Source organism: Dipodomys merriami, unplaced genomic scaffold (assembly GCF_024711535.1).
Source record: "Dipodomys merriami isolate MVZ:Mamm:240054 unplaced genomic scaffold, mDipMer1.0.p SCAF_4, whole genome shotgun sequence".
Taxonomy (NCBI): Eukaryota; Metazoa; Chordata; class Mammalia; order Rodentia; family Heteromyidae; genus Dipodomys; species Dipodomys merriami.
Window position 1 is genome coordinate 67,558,536 of NW_027205603.1, and position 13,138 is coordinate 67,571,673.

Here is a 13,138-nt window from a genome sequence, read left to right on the forward strand (position 1 = left end):
GAATTTAGTAATGAAAGAGAGAGAGAAGTCTTTCCTTTCCCAACAATAACTTGTGCTGCTGCTGCTTCCTCTTCCTCCTCCTCCTCCTCCTCCTCCTTCTTCTTTTTCATGTTTGCAGAAATTGTAAAATAGCTAATCACAGAAGTACATTCACAGAAGTTCATTCTTACCTAAAATCTCTAGGCATTACTATTCTACATGAGGAGTCTTGGAAGTCAGTAAAGACATTTTTTTTCACTCATTCATTCAAAATACTTATTGGGGATATTTACTGTGCTCATAGCTATGACAATCCCTGAATTAAGTAGATTTTCTCCTTACACTGTATGTGATATAGAAATAGAGATAAAGATAATCAATAGGCATCAGTGTAATTACAACTAAGATAAGTGTTGCTTAACTCAAGTACAAGTGAAATTGGAAATTATAAGAACACCTGTTTTAGGAGTTAGAGAAGGATGCCCTTGGAAAGTGTGGTTCAGGAAACATGACACCAGTTTCTTACTATCTGATATCAGTGGCTTCTTGCATACCTTTCAAAACAGTTTGCCCAGATTCCACAGCCAGTAAGTGTCACAAAACCTAATCCCATTATCTGAGTCTGGAGCATATAATCCTAACTGCAGAGTTTTGTATATTACATCTCTACCACATTCCATGTCCTTATGATATTCAGTAGTCTAGAAAACCAAGTACAGTAACTAGTTACCATGCATTGTATACCTTCTAAGTGCCACAGATTGCATAGTAAATCTTCAAGGAACTTGTTGTTTCCCTCATTTTACCCTTGGGAAAATAGAGGCTCAAAGAAGTCAAACAACTTGCCTATGGTGGCAAACCTTGTGGGGCTGACTTCAGTGAAGAGGAAAGGGCTTCCTTTAAATGAACCAAGATTGTCCACTGGCATGTGTGGCATCTCTCATGTACTTGCAAGCGTTGTTTTTACACTTGTCCCTGGGTATTTTCCAGATAGATGTCTCTCAAATGGCTGAGCTTATTTTTTAAGGGGAAGTAATAATGGCACTGTTTCTGTTATTTCACAGTTTAAAAGTTGCATTTGTGTATTGATCATTGAATCCTATGAGAAAGTATTGTTCTCATTATATGAACTACTTTGTCCCAACGTTGAGTAGAAATATTCTACATTAGTAGAATATCAGTGTATATTGGGTGTATAAATATGACAGGCAGTTCTAAGAGAGAAGGAACTATTTCTAGAAAATGTTATCATTCTTGGCAGGAGAAGCAGCCCTACACCTTCCTATCCATTGTTTCCAAAGAGAAATCATCATGGCCACATAATGCAGGAAAGTGGCCCTTTTCCTGATACGTGGGTCGTCTGGGTGATTGTGTCAGTGATTTTTAGTTATGTACATAATATGGAAAGAATTTGGATTTCCCAATTTTATGGCCTGCCACCTTTGGAATAGTTGGACAGTCAAGTACTGGTGGCTCACATCTGTAATCCTAGCTACTCAGGAGGCTGAGATCTGAGGATCAAAATTCAAAGCCAGCCTAGGCAAGAAAGTCCATGAGACTCTTATCTCCAAGTAACCACTAGAAAACTGGAAGTGGTGCTGTGGCTCAAAGTGGTAGAGCCCTGGCTTTAAGGTAAAGAGCTCAAGGACAGTGTCCAAGTTCCCAAGTCTCACAACCAACAAAAATAAAAAATATAGCTTGCCAATCATATAAAAGAAATTCTATTAACAACACTAACAGAATAAATTATCTAATTTCTTTGAGTGCTAGTAGAGTGAAAATTAAATTATGGGAATATCATCATAAAATAGGACTAGTTTAAAAATCACTAGGAAATTGAGAAAAGACTTTTTGCATGTGATAGTAAAGTTATGAGGAGTTAATTAAAAAATTGAAATAAAAGACCTGTTTAGCCTAGCATGGTTGTACAACCTGCAATTCCCACACTAGGGAGTCAGAGACAGGAAGATTGAATGTTTGAGCCAACCTTGCCTACACAGTGAAACCCCATTTTTTTTTGTTTTTTTTTTAAAGACCAGTGTAACACCTCCACTCTTTGAAGAGGGTGTTGATCTAGTAAGATAAATATGAAGATATTTTTTCTAATCTTTGTGATAGCAAATAATACACATAATTCTTAGTAATCAATCCTATTTTATTGAATTAGAAGTTTGCCTGTGCTCTATTGAAATAAAAATTCTCCATATATTTAAATATAGTTATTTTAAATGCAGACATCATACTTGCACAATTGGTATTCACTAAATGTCTATTAATAGTTCTACCATTCTTTTCAAGCTAAATGTCAGTGTGATTGCTGTCCATTATATGTGAATATACATATTTATATTATGCATTAGATATGGTCTAAACTTTCAAATGCAGCAATCAACATTTTTGCATATCTTCTGAAAAGCCAAACTTGGGAGCAGGACAGATGGTTATAAGCTTCTATGGATCTTTTTATAGGAGATCTTATTTTTCCTAGATTATGAATATTATAATAAATTATTTCTAAATAAGTTTGTATCATATTCAATAATAGCATAACCTTTTCATATCAGATTTATATTCAAGACAGATAAAGTAAAGCAGAAGATGTTGGAATTTTTAAAAATAAGGAACAGTCCCACATTACCTTTTTAATCTAAGAATCAGAATCTTTCACTGCTCAGAGTCCTTAAAGTAGTGAAAACTTCAATATGAAAGTCAAATAAAGCCTCAGTTTGCGTTTATCCTTTGGTAGGTTCACTCAACAAAACCAGTAATAGGATGTAGTTTCCCTATGGAGACATTTTATATATAATGACTTACAAAAGAAACCCACTAGAATGTTGTAATGGCAGCAACCTATTCCTAAGGACTGTATTATCATGAAAATGCTCTCTGCTGTGTTCGAGTAAGTCTTTATTATAGGTTCAACAAGATTTTCTGTATATTTATTCTATCTCGTGTTATAGTGAGTTTTTTCTTATTTGTGTTAATTTGACACTCAGGTTTGAACTCAGGTCTTAATATTTTATTGGGGAGGAGGAAGATTTACCTACTTATTATATTATTTGAACAAGTGAAGAAAAAGCTAGCATAATAATATAGCAAGTCCAGTTTGTAAGTATCTTTTTTTTTTTCTTGGGTCCGGTCATGGGGCCTGAACTCTGGGCCTGGGCACTGTCCCTCAGCTCTTCAGCTCAAGCTAGCGCTCTACCACTTGAGCCACAGCACCACTTCTGGCTTTTTTTCTTTTTGCTTATGTGGTGCTGAGGAATCGAACCCAGGGCCTCATGCATGCAAGGCAAGCACTCTGCCAGTGAGCCACCTTCCCAGCCCTGTAAGTATCTTTTTTTCAGCTGAAAAGTAGGATTTGTTTTCATGTAAGTGATGCTTTCCAAAAGCCATGAACAGAAATTCCACCAGGCTCACATGGGTTTATAACAGGAGTCAGAAGGCTAATGGGAGCCTCTGAGCTCTCTTGCCTATTTCCTGCCATCGCTCCTGTCTCTGCATGGCCACTTCTTAGAGATCCCATGTGCACTACTTTTTTCTGGATCATCATGAGCAAAGGAAATGAAGCATGATTTATTGAGATTTAGATTTTACTAAATGAGACTAAAATACAGGGGATTTTTTGGCTATTTAAATTGAAGAGATCTATAAGTGATCATTTATTCCCTTAGTCTCTTAAATAAGGTGCCAGGAAAGTAACAACATCTGTAAAAGTATAAGACAAAAATTTTCAAGTTTTTATTTGGGGCAAACAAAAACACATTAATTGACTAATTGTGGGAACAGTGTGCATTATCTGCAAAAGGAATGCTTCCTCCCCAACTCTTCTTAGTTCTCTTTTATTCTTCCTATTCTCATGGACACTTCGATAATCTGAGACCTCCATTCATCTTTGAGGTCATCTGTAACTTCTCAGTCTACTCTGTTTTCAGGATCCCTCTGCCTGTATAGCTTACTTAAGCATCATCTTGATCTTGACACTACTCTGAAACTTCAGTACATCAAAAACTCAAAACCTTAAATACATCTTCATCTAAGCCTCCGTACGGTTTATCTCCAGGTTTTGTCCATTACCTTCCTCTATACTTTATATGCATCTGCCCACCAGTGTCCTGCACATATCCTTTGTGAGGTGAGGTGTTCAGAAACTATAAGAGCTTCTTCAGGCAGAATTTGAAATAATGGTTTATCGATGCCTAGTTCTGTGAATCAAGCAGATACTTAATTTCTTTATTTTTATGTGAAATGTCTGCCCATCAAAATATCTATCTTGGAGAATGTAAATTAGTGTTATTTTTGTTCACCCTTCCCTTATGAACCTATTTCAAAATATTTGTACCTTTGCCTGAATCTCTGTTATCTCTGTTGTTCAACACATGAGGCACTAGCCATCGGTGGCTACTGAAATTCAAATAAGCTACAGTAACCATTTAGTTCCCCAGTCACACAAGCATATAGTCATACAACCATATTTCAGGTGCTCAGTAACTATATGCCTTATTGGGAAGTTTAATCTTAAAGAGCATTTTATCATTCATGGAAAGTTCTGTGGAACAATGCCGCTCTAGTTATGCAGTGCTCCTCATAGTACACATAATGCCTTAGACTATAGTTTCCTATCTTATCTCACCTACTAAATAAAAAGAATCGTACAGGCTGGGAATGTGGCTTAGTGGTAGAGTGCTTTCCTAGCATTCATGAAGGCCTGGGTTTGATTCCTCAGTACCATATAAACAGAAGAAAAAAAAAAAGCCAGAAGTAACGCTGTGGCTCAAGTGGTAGAGTACTAGCCTTGAGCAAAAGAGGCTCAGGCTCTGAGTCAAACCCCAGGACTGGCAAAAAAAAAAGTATATAATTAGAAATTATATGATCCTATGTTGCTTATTTTTATTAACTCCCACAGTACCTTACGCCTACTAAGTACTTAACAAATATGTGCAAGTATATATATAAATGAATAGATAAACAAGTACCTTGCTGGTTGTATGAATCATACAATATAAAGAAGCTATTATTGCTGAAAGGGACAATATTCTGGCAGGTACAAGAGTGCTTGAACATCACACATTCTTTGTACTACACTCAGGAATTGTATATCTTTATCTACGCATAAACTAGGAACACATTTTTAAAATCAGATCCCAAATGAAACATGTGAAGTAAGTGTTATTTAGGATGACAAATCAATTCTGGCAATTTAGGCAGAAAAGGTATTTGCCATTGGACCCTGCATAGGTCACAGAATCTCTAGAAAGGCTGGAGAACCTGAACTAAAGACTGAGAATGAGGGCAAACCACACGACAGAGCTAGTCCTGCAAATATGTTCAACTGCTACTTGGCACCAGTCTCACTTCTACAATTCATACCCTGGTCAGCACTCTCATGGTAGTGGAAGCCTATGGGCCCACAGGCTTCTTCTCGGCCTCAGTAGCTTAGTAGCAAAGCAAGAGACAGGTTTTAACTTCTTCAACTGAGGGATAGTTATTTTCTTAGAAATGCATTCAAAGGGCTGGGAAAGTGGCTCAGTGGTAGAGTACTTGCCTCGCCTGCATGAGGTTTGATTCCTCAGCACCACATAAACAGAAAAAGCCAGAAGTGGTACTGTGGCTCAAGTGGTAGAGCGCTAGCCTTGAGCTGAAGAAGAGCTCAGGAACAGTGCCCATGCTCAGAGTTCAATCCCCATGACTGACAATAACAAAAAAAATTCATTCAAATTTTGCTGGTAGACATTACTAAACATCTGCTCTATACAATAAAATAATTGTAGTTAAAATAAACAGCTGTTAGGCGCAGATAATTACTTATTTTTAGTTTTTTGGTTTTTTTTTAAATAGTAGTTGTTACCAGATGCCGGTGGCTCACACCTGTAATCCTAGCTACTCATGAGGCTGAGATCTGAAGATTATGGTTCAAAGCCAGCTCAAGTAGGGCTGTCTGTGAGACTTTTATCTCCAATTAAAGCTGGAAATGAAGTTGTCACTCAAATGGTAAAGCACTAGCCTTGAGCAAAAGAAGCTCAGGGACAGCACCTAGGCCTTAAGACTTGGCTGCCCAAATACACACTCTTGGAATTGCATATAGAATGTAATCAGTCCCTCAGAAAGACAACTTTAAACACATCCGTTAAAATCCAGGACTTTTAAGGGACATGTACTTTCATGTTCTAGCTCTTCCTCATATCAGTTTTGGTTTTAATGGTGTGATAACCTGTACATATAACTATTAATTATCCAATCTATCAAATTTCAATGAAGTAGAAATGTAATGTCAGAGCAACCAAAATTAAATTCCTACTGAAAAAGACATGATTAGGAAACTCAAAACAGATATTCATAGGAATTATCAAGCTTCCCTTGGTAGGAATGGCAAGAATTGACAGTAGAATACATTTTTGTTCCCCTGACATTCAGTTTTCTGGGAGATGTTTCTTTCTCGTTTATTCTCCATGACCACAGAGGTTTGCACTGAAGAGGAAGCTCCATAGTTCTCATGGCCTGCTTCTTGTTAGTTCAGGCCTACAAACTGAATTGTTATTGAGAGTCCAGGACAATTGTGTAAGGTAAGATAGTAATTTTTTTCTATACCACACCTTCAGTATTCTGTAACTTTTCAGTTCATTTGTTTGCGCTCAGTTTCAAGTGTAACTCGAGTCTTCCTGGCCCCATTTGTCCAGCAGGCTCTCTCCCTTTGTGTGGCAGGGCCCTGGTGATTTACACATACTTTGCATCCTATAAGTTTAGGACAATTTCACATGTCACTCCTGTCATTTTTCAAATAAGAATTTTTATAATATTTTACAATTTTCAAAGCACTTTGAGATGGAGTATGTTACCTCATTGTCATTAGTCACTATTTGTTAAAACGTCATATCTTCTATGGCATAGCCTAGCTTTCCCAACCTTATACCCAAGAATGAGTATTAGTATGATGTGATCAAAGCATATGATATGCATGCATGAACTTAACACAGTTAACCTCTGTACATTAATATGCACTGATAATATAGAAAAATAATTATGAATTTTAGATAGATAAATCCGATTCTAGGAATATTGCCTCCAAAATATTTAACCATAAAGTTGTAAAGGGATGGGTAATATTGCATGTCTCTTGAGAGAGAGGCAGGCACAGGTATTGATCAGTGTGGTTGATGCATGGTCAGGCCAGATCTAACAGTTAAGAAATACAGGGGCTGTCTGCTCCAACTCACTCATTCTTTCAAGTTACCTAGTTTTATTTTCACATATATACATTGAACATTGCATGTGCTGTATTTCTGTTCATAGGCTGTAGGCATGATTCCATTTCTTGTTTGTTTGCTTTATCATTCAAGCTTGTAAAACCTCACTTCTTTTACCTCTTTTACCTTATTTTATCCCCTTTCAATCAGATTGCATTTCTCTTAACTTTTTTTTTTTTCCATAATGACATCGTGTTGGGACTCTCCCTTTTTCTTACACTTTCAGATTCTTTGTGATTGCATGTGGCTCCCCCTGAATAATCCAGGATAGTCTCTCCCTATTGGCTGGTTAGCAAACTTAATTTATTCTGCAGCCTAAATTCCCCTTTGCAATGGACAATAATGTATTTTTTAGTCTGTGTTTTAGGATGTGGACATCTTTGGAAAGGTATCTTGTCTCCTCCACATTGGAAGATAAGGAAGGCCTTTACATCCATTGAAATTATCAATGAACAATGTTTGACAACAAATGTACTCATTACCTCCCATATGTAACTATAACCCCTCTGTACATCACCTTGACAATAAAATTAAATTTAAAAAATATGGGGGCAGGGAAGGTGGCTCTGGGTAGAATGCTTGCCTTGCATGCATGAGGCCGTGGTTTGATTCCTCATCACCTCATAAGCAGAAAAAGCCGGAAGTGGTGCTGTGGCTCAAGTGGTGGAGCACTAACCTTGAGCTGAAGAGCTAAGGGACAGTGCTCAGGCCCAGAGTTCAAGCCCCATGACCGACAAAAGAAAAGAAAAGAAAAGAAAAGAAATACAGAGCTAAAAGACAGGGTACATGATTCAGTTGTTTAACTTTGGATAAAGGCTTGATAGTTTTCTAACGGGCTTTCAATTGATTAACCTTAGTCCTGTAATAGCAACGTTAGAGAACAGAAGAAAATACAATAAAATGACAAGTACAAAAGAGGGCGAACCTGTCCAACTTATTACCCCCTCCCTCCATCAGAATTCTTAGATATAATATAAATGGCTTTTCTAAATTATACTCACTGAAAAATAGTAATTTTGAATAAAATGCGAGACAATGCTTTACTAACTTTGAGCCAATAAATTGAGGTCTAAAATAAAAATTAAAGATAGTTTTTTGAATCCATCAACTTGTTTCCATAAATCATTTCTTATGTTGATATCAAGAAAATCCAACATGTGCCAGGCACAGGTGGCCCACGCCTGTAATCCTAACTACTCAGGAGGCAGAGATCTAAGGATCATGATTCAAAGCCAGCCGGGCAGGAAAGGCTGTGAGACTCTTATCTCCAATTAACCACCAGAAAACCAGAAGTGACACTGTGGCTCAAATGGTAGAGCACTTGCTTTGAGCTGAGGAGCTCAGGGACAGTGCCCAGGCCCAGAGTTCAAGCTCTGAGACTAAAAAGAAAATACAACATGCAAAGTCTACCAAGATTGTAAGTCCTGCCCTTACTAGTACATAGATCAGTTCCCAAGTAATAGCAATGAGGACCTTTTGATTTTTGTTGTCAAGCCATTCAAATAGTTTTCTGTTTTTCATATATTAGCAAAAAACAACTCTTTGGTCTTACAGTTAATCAGGTGGCTTTCTTTGAATACAGAAGGTACCAAGTAAATGAGCCATGCAGTTAAGCAGACCAGAATAAGAAGGACAGTTCCTGTGTGCTGCCAACTGCCTGTGAGATTCAGCAATCCAAGAAATTGATATTTATCTGCAGACCACTTCTCTACAAGCCTAAAATACCTTATATGCACGGGATAGCTATAAGACTATTTTTAATATGTCAATACATAGACCTATATTATGCATATATGAATATATGCCTCTGTGTGTATATCTATATACTTTTTTCAAAAATCATGTTTTTTAATTTTTAGTTGGTAGTCATAATATTTTTAAGTTTTCCAACTTGAAAAAAATCATACAGAGACTTAGAATTTATGGTATTAGTTTTCTAGTGTAATAATTATCACAAATTTAGCAGGTGAAAAACAACACCCATTTATGAGTTCACAGTGTGACTGGATTTTCTCTTTAGCATATCACAAGGTTGATATCAAGGTGTATTGTGTCACTCAAGATGATGGCAAATTTTGAATCTTTGAAGTTTTAGGCCTGAGGTCCTTTTTTTTTTGTTTTTTGTTTTGGGTTTTTTTTTTTTTTTGCTATTGGTCAGTGGCTAATGGTTGCTCTTTGATCTTCAAACCATCAAAGACACATTGAATCCTTCCTGATTTTCAGATCCCTCTGATTTCCAGTTTTGGAACTAGCCAGAAAAGCACTCTGTTAAAAGACTTTCCTGGTTATACTAGACTCACTAAGATAATGTCCCTATGTTTTAACTGACTGATTAGTTACCTTAATTACATCTGCAACATGGCTTTTACCAGGTAAAGTAACATCATCATGAGGTTCATCTTCAGATTCTCTCTTTCTCACTGTTAAATGCTCAATATTTAGGTTGAATAACATAATAAATCATGTATTATTTGCATTATGAAACATCTGCACTAAGTGTGAATCACCATAATGTGCTATATTTAGGCTTAATTACTTTTGTTGTGTATGTGACCACAAAGGTTCTGTGGTGCTGAAAAATAAATTTATAAATAAGTCAGATAATGCAACATTTTAGAAGACAAGTTTTAAAGCTACTATAAGTGGGAACCTCCATACATAGTTGTAAAAAAATAAAATAAAAAAGTTTAAAAGCTATTATGAATACTTATTAGGTAGAATTCTTTGTTTGAGTCGCCTATCTCCTCAATGTATGCTCTTGTGATCTTGATCATACATTGACACAAACTCAGACATTAGGGCTGAAATTTATCAAATTCATCTACATTCTTCCCTGCGCCATTTTTATAGATGAAAAGCCAACAGCTCAGACAGGGAATATGACTCAGAGAAGCCCACAGAGCCAATAAGTGGTTGAGGCTGGCCTACTTTTCCCTACTTTTATTCCCTAGCTTGTTAAATAACATTACCATTAGTTGTAAACTTTCTATGTATCAGGCATTCTCTACACACTGAAGATGTTTATTTTCCTTAATCATTAGCCAACCTATCAGGCACGCGTTATTATTATAATTTAATTATTATCATCATTTCAGAGATTGATAAAACTAAGACAGAGTAAGTGACTTGCTCAAATTAGCCCAGCTTCTAAATGGAAGAAAGCTCTTCCTACCCCACCAGGCTACTTCTTTTTTTCTTTTTTTCTTTTTTTTTTTTTAGGTTTTCTTGCAGCTCCTTTTGTGAGGTGGAGCTTTCTTTTTATTATTATTGTTGTTATTATTATTGTGTTTTTTATTGTGAAAATACTGTACAGAGGGCTTACAATTACATGAGCAATTTCATATCAAGCATTGTTGCTTGCGCCAAAGTTGTAAAGTTCGTTTTTCGGCATAACGTCTTGTACATCTCATTGTTGCAGTGGGTCCACCTGTATCCCTATTTAGACAATTTGTTTTTTCCCTTCCCCTCCCCAAATTATACCAACATCAAATACAGTGAAAACAGGGGTTTATATCGTGGGGGAAGGACATACAAAGCAACAAAGAAATCATCTTATAAATATGTTAGAAACAATAACAAGAAAGAAAAACCATTTGAGTCCTTATCTTGGGGTTTATTTTGCCTAACATCAACTTATCTGACCATTTCTGCTTGTCTCATATATACACTAGTTATTGCAAATAAGGGAAACCATGGGACCTATGTGTCTTTGGGCCTCCATCAGGCTACTTCTAAAGGAACTGTCCACATGTTGTTGCAATCAGCATCGTGTCACCTCTATGGACAGCTGGCCATGCACTTCTGCCAACAAATTAATGATAAGAGAACTTGGGATCTGGAGACTGTATACAAACTCTGGTTCTGTCAGTTAAAATGTGGTTTCAGGGAATTGTGTAGTCTCCCGGGCCTTTTGATGCTATTGATCTAGGAAAATAGGGATTTTTTTTAAGTTGTTAGGAATAAGATACATGTAAACAAAATGATTACTTTGCTCATTATATTGTTATTCTTTGACACAAGTGGTAGCTGGTTCTCATCACCTAATAACAGTGTATTTTCAAGTCACTTCTGTCTGGTAGCGTCAATAGTAAAAAAGAAATGATGCATCTTTGGCATTGCAAAAATATATATCCTAAGATCTTTAGAAATTCTGTGTCATATATTTCCTGTATATATCCTTATTTTGCATTTTCAAACTTTACTGAAGTATGCCTCATTAGATGGCAGTTTTTCACAAGGACATTGTTGACAGGAAAGTAGACTCTAAGCCCTTGGCTGGCCTTCCTCATACCAGCCTAGCACCTTCCATCATTCCAGTTTATAGCTAGGAAAAATTCTACTACTTCCAGATGTAGTCATTTGAGGCACACTCTGAAATAAAAGCATAAATATTAAACTCATGAACATCAAATTCCACTCTTCAGCCTCATCTTTTTCTACATTTTTCTTTTTCATGAATATGTTTGGGGAGTTGTTATTTTCTTTACATTATTTGAATTGTCAGGTTATAAAATTTAAATTCTAAACTTTGTAGTATTCTAATGATAAAGAAAATCATTATAATACATGTGGTTAACCACCTAAAAATTTCCTAATTGAATCTAATATCTAATTCATATTCAGATTTTCCCTACTGTCTTAAAATTGCTTTTATACTAATTTCTTTACAAATTTCCTCATTTTGTTCCAATTTTCCAAATAAGACAAAGCATACTTACAATGTCTGATAGTCACATCTCTTTTCTATCTTGTAATTTACAGCAATTATCTTAGCTTGTGTGTTTTCATGATGTTAACTTTGTAAGAGACAAAACTAATTCTCTTAACAGTACCCCATATTCTAGGCTTTTCTGTTGCTTTGTTTGTATGTTATTTATCTTGTTATTTATCCCCTGTATCTTTGAAAAACAGAAGATCTGGTTGAAAACAAGCTGTTAAGAACAACTTGATAGGTAACACTATGTATTTTATATCAGATAATACATATGATTGTCCCGTTATTCACTTGATTAATATGACAGGTGCCAGATCTCTCATGTTGATGTAGCTTTTCTTTTTCTTTCAATGCTTAAAACTAATTTGTGGAATGATTACTTGGTTTATAGAAACATCCTTTTTCCAACTATGCTTTCTATTTGTGTTAGGCTTCATTGTTAAGCCTTGCTTAAGTCATTTATTCCACTGGAAGTTGTAAATTTTTTGTAATTTTTAAATTTATCATCCCTTTTATATTTATTAACTAACTCTCCTCTGTAAATGAGAGCTTTCCTTCATCCACGGGCAATGCCTATGCCTTTATGGTTTATATCAGTACAACATGTTTGCTATTAATTGCCTAAATTGGCATCTTTAGGTTATAGAACTGAGTTGTAGATCAGTCGTAATTTATATTTTGTGTATACACTTTAAAACATTTTAGTGTACATTAAAGTTGGAAGTGGAGAATGGATGATTTAAAACAGTGTTTCAAAGTGGTGAACAAAATTAAGACACTTTGGCAAAGACATTTCAGCAAGTCCGTGACACTAATAAAAGAACTTACTAATACTAGCCACTAGAGAGCCTTGCATATGGTTAGATCCCCAAAAGCTAGTGCATTCATAGTCAATAAGGATGAATATTTAGGCCTGAGAAGAAGCAAGTGAATACAAAAAAAAAATCAACTTGGGTTCGGTCAGCTCCACATTCCAGCATTCATAATTTGAGCTCAGTTTCTTGTCTACCCTTTGCTCACCATTCCTCTGTGCTTTGGTCATTGCACCTCCTTCTCACAAACAGCCATCCCTGTCTTTACACATTTATCCACACAGTTTCGTTGCCCACAGTTTCCTCTTCCCTCTCCTCCTCCCTTCATTTCCAATCTCCCCATTTTTCAAACCCAGATCAGATGCTACTCCCTTTATGAAGAGCCTTCT

At 36.1% G+C, this 13,138-nt stretch overlaps 1 protein-coding gene across 44 annotated transcripts in view; it reads left to right on the forward strand.

The window, feature by feature from the left end:
* The window catches only part of Rims2 (regulating synaptic membrane exocytosis 2), a 427,098-nt gene that overhangs the window by 405,389 nt on the left and 8,571 nt on the right, over positions 1-13,138 (forward strand). The gene's annotated exons all lie outside the window — the stretch shown is intronic.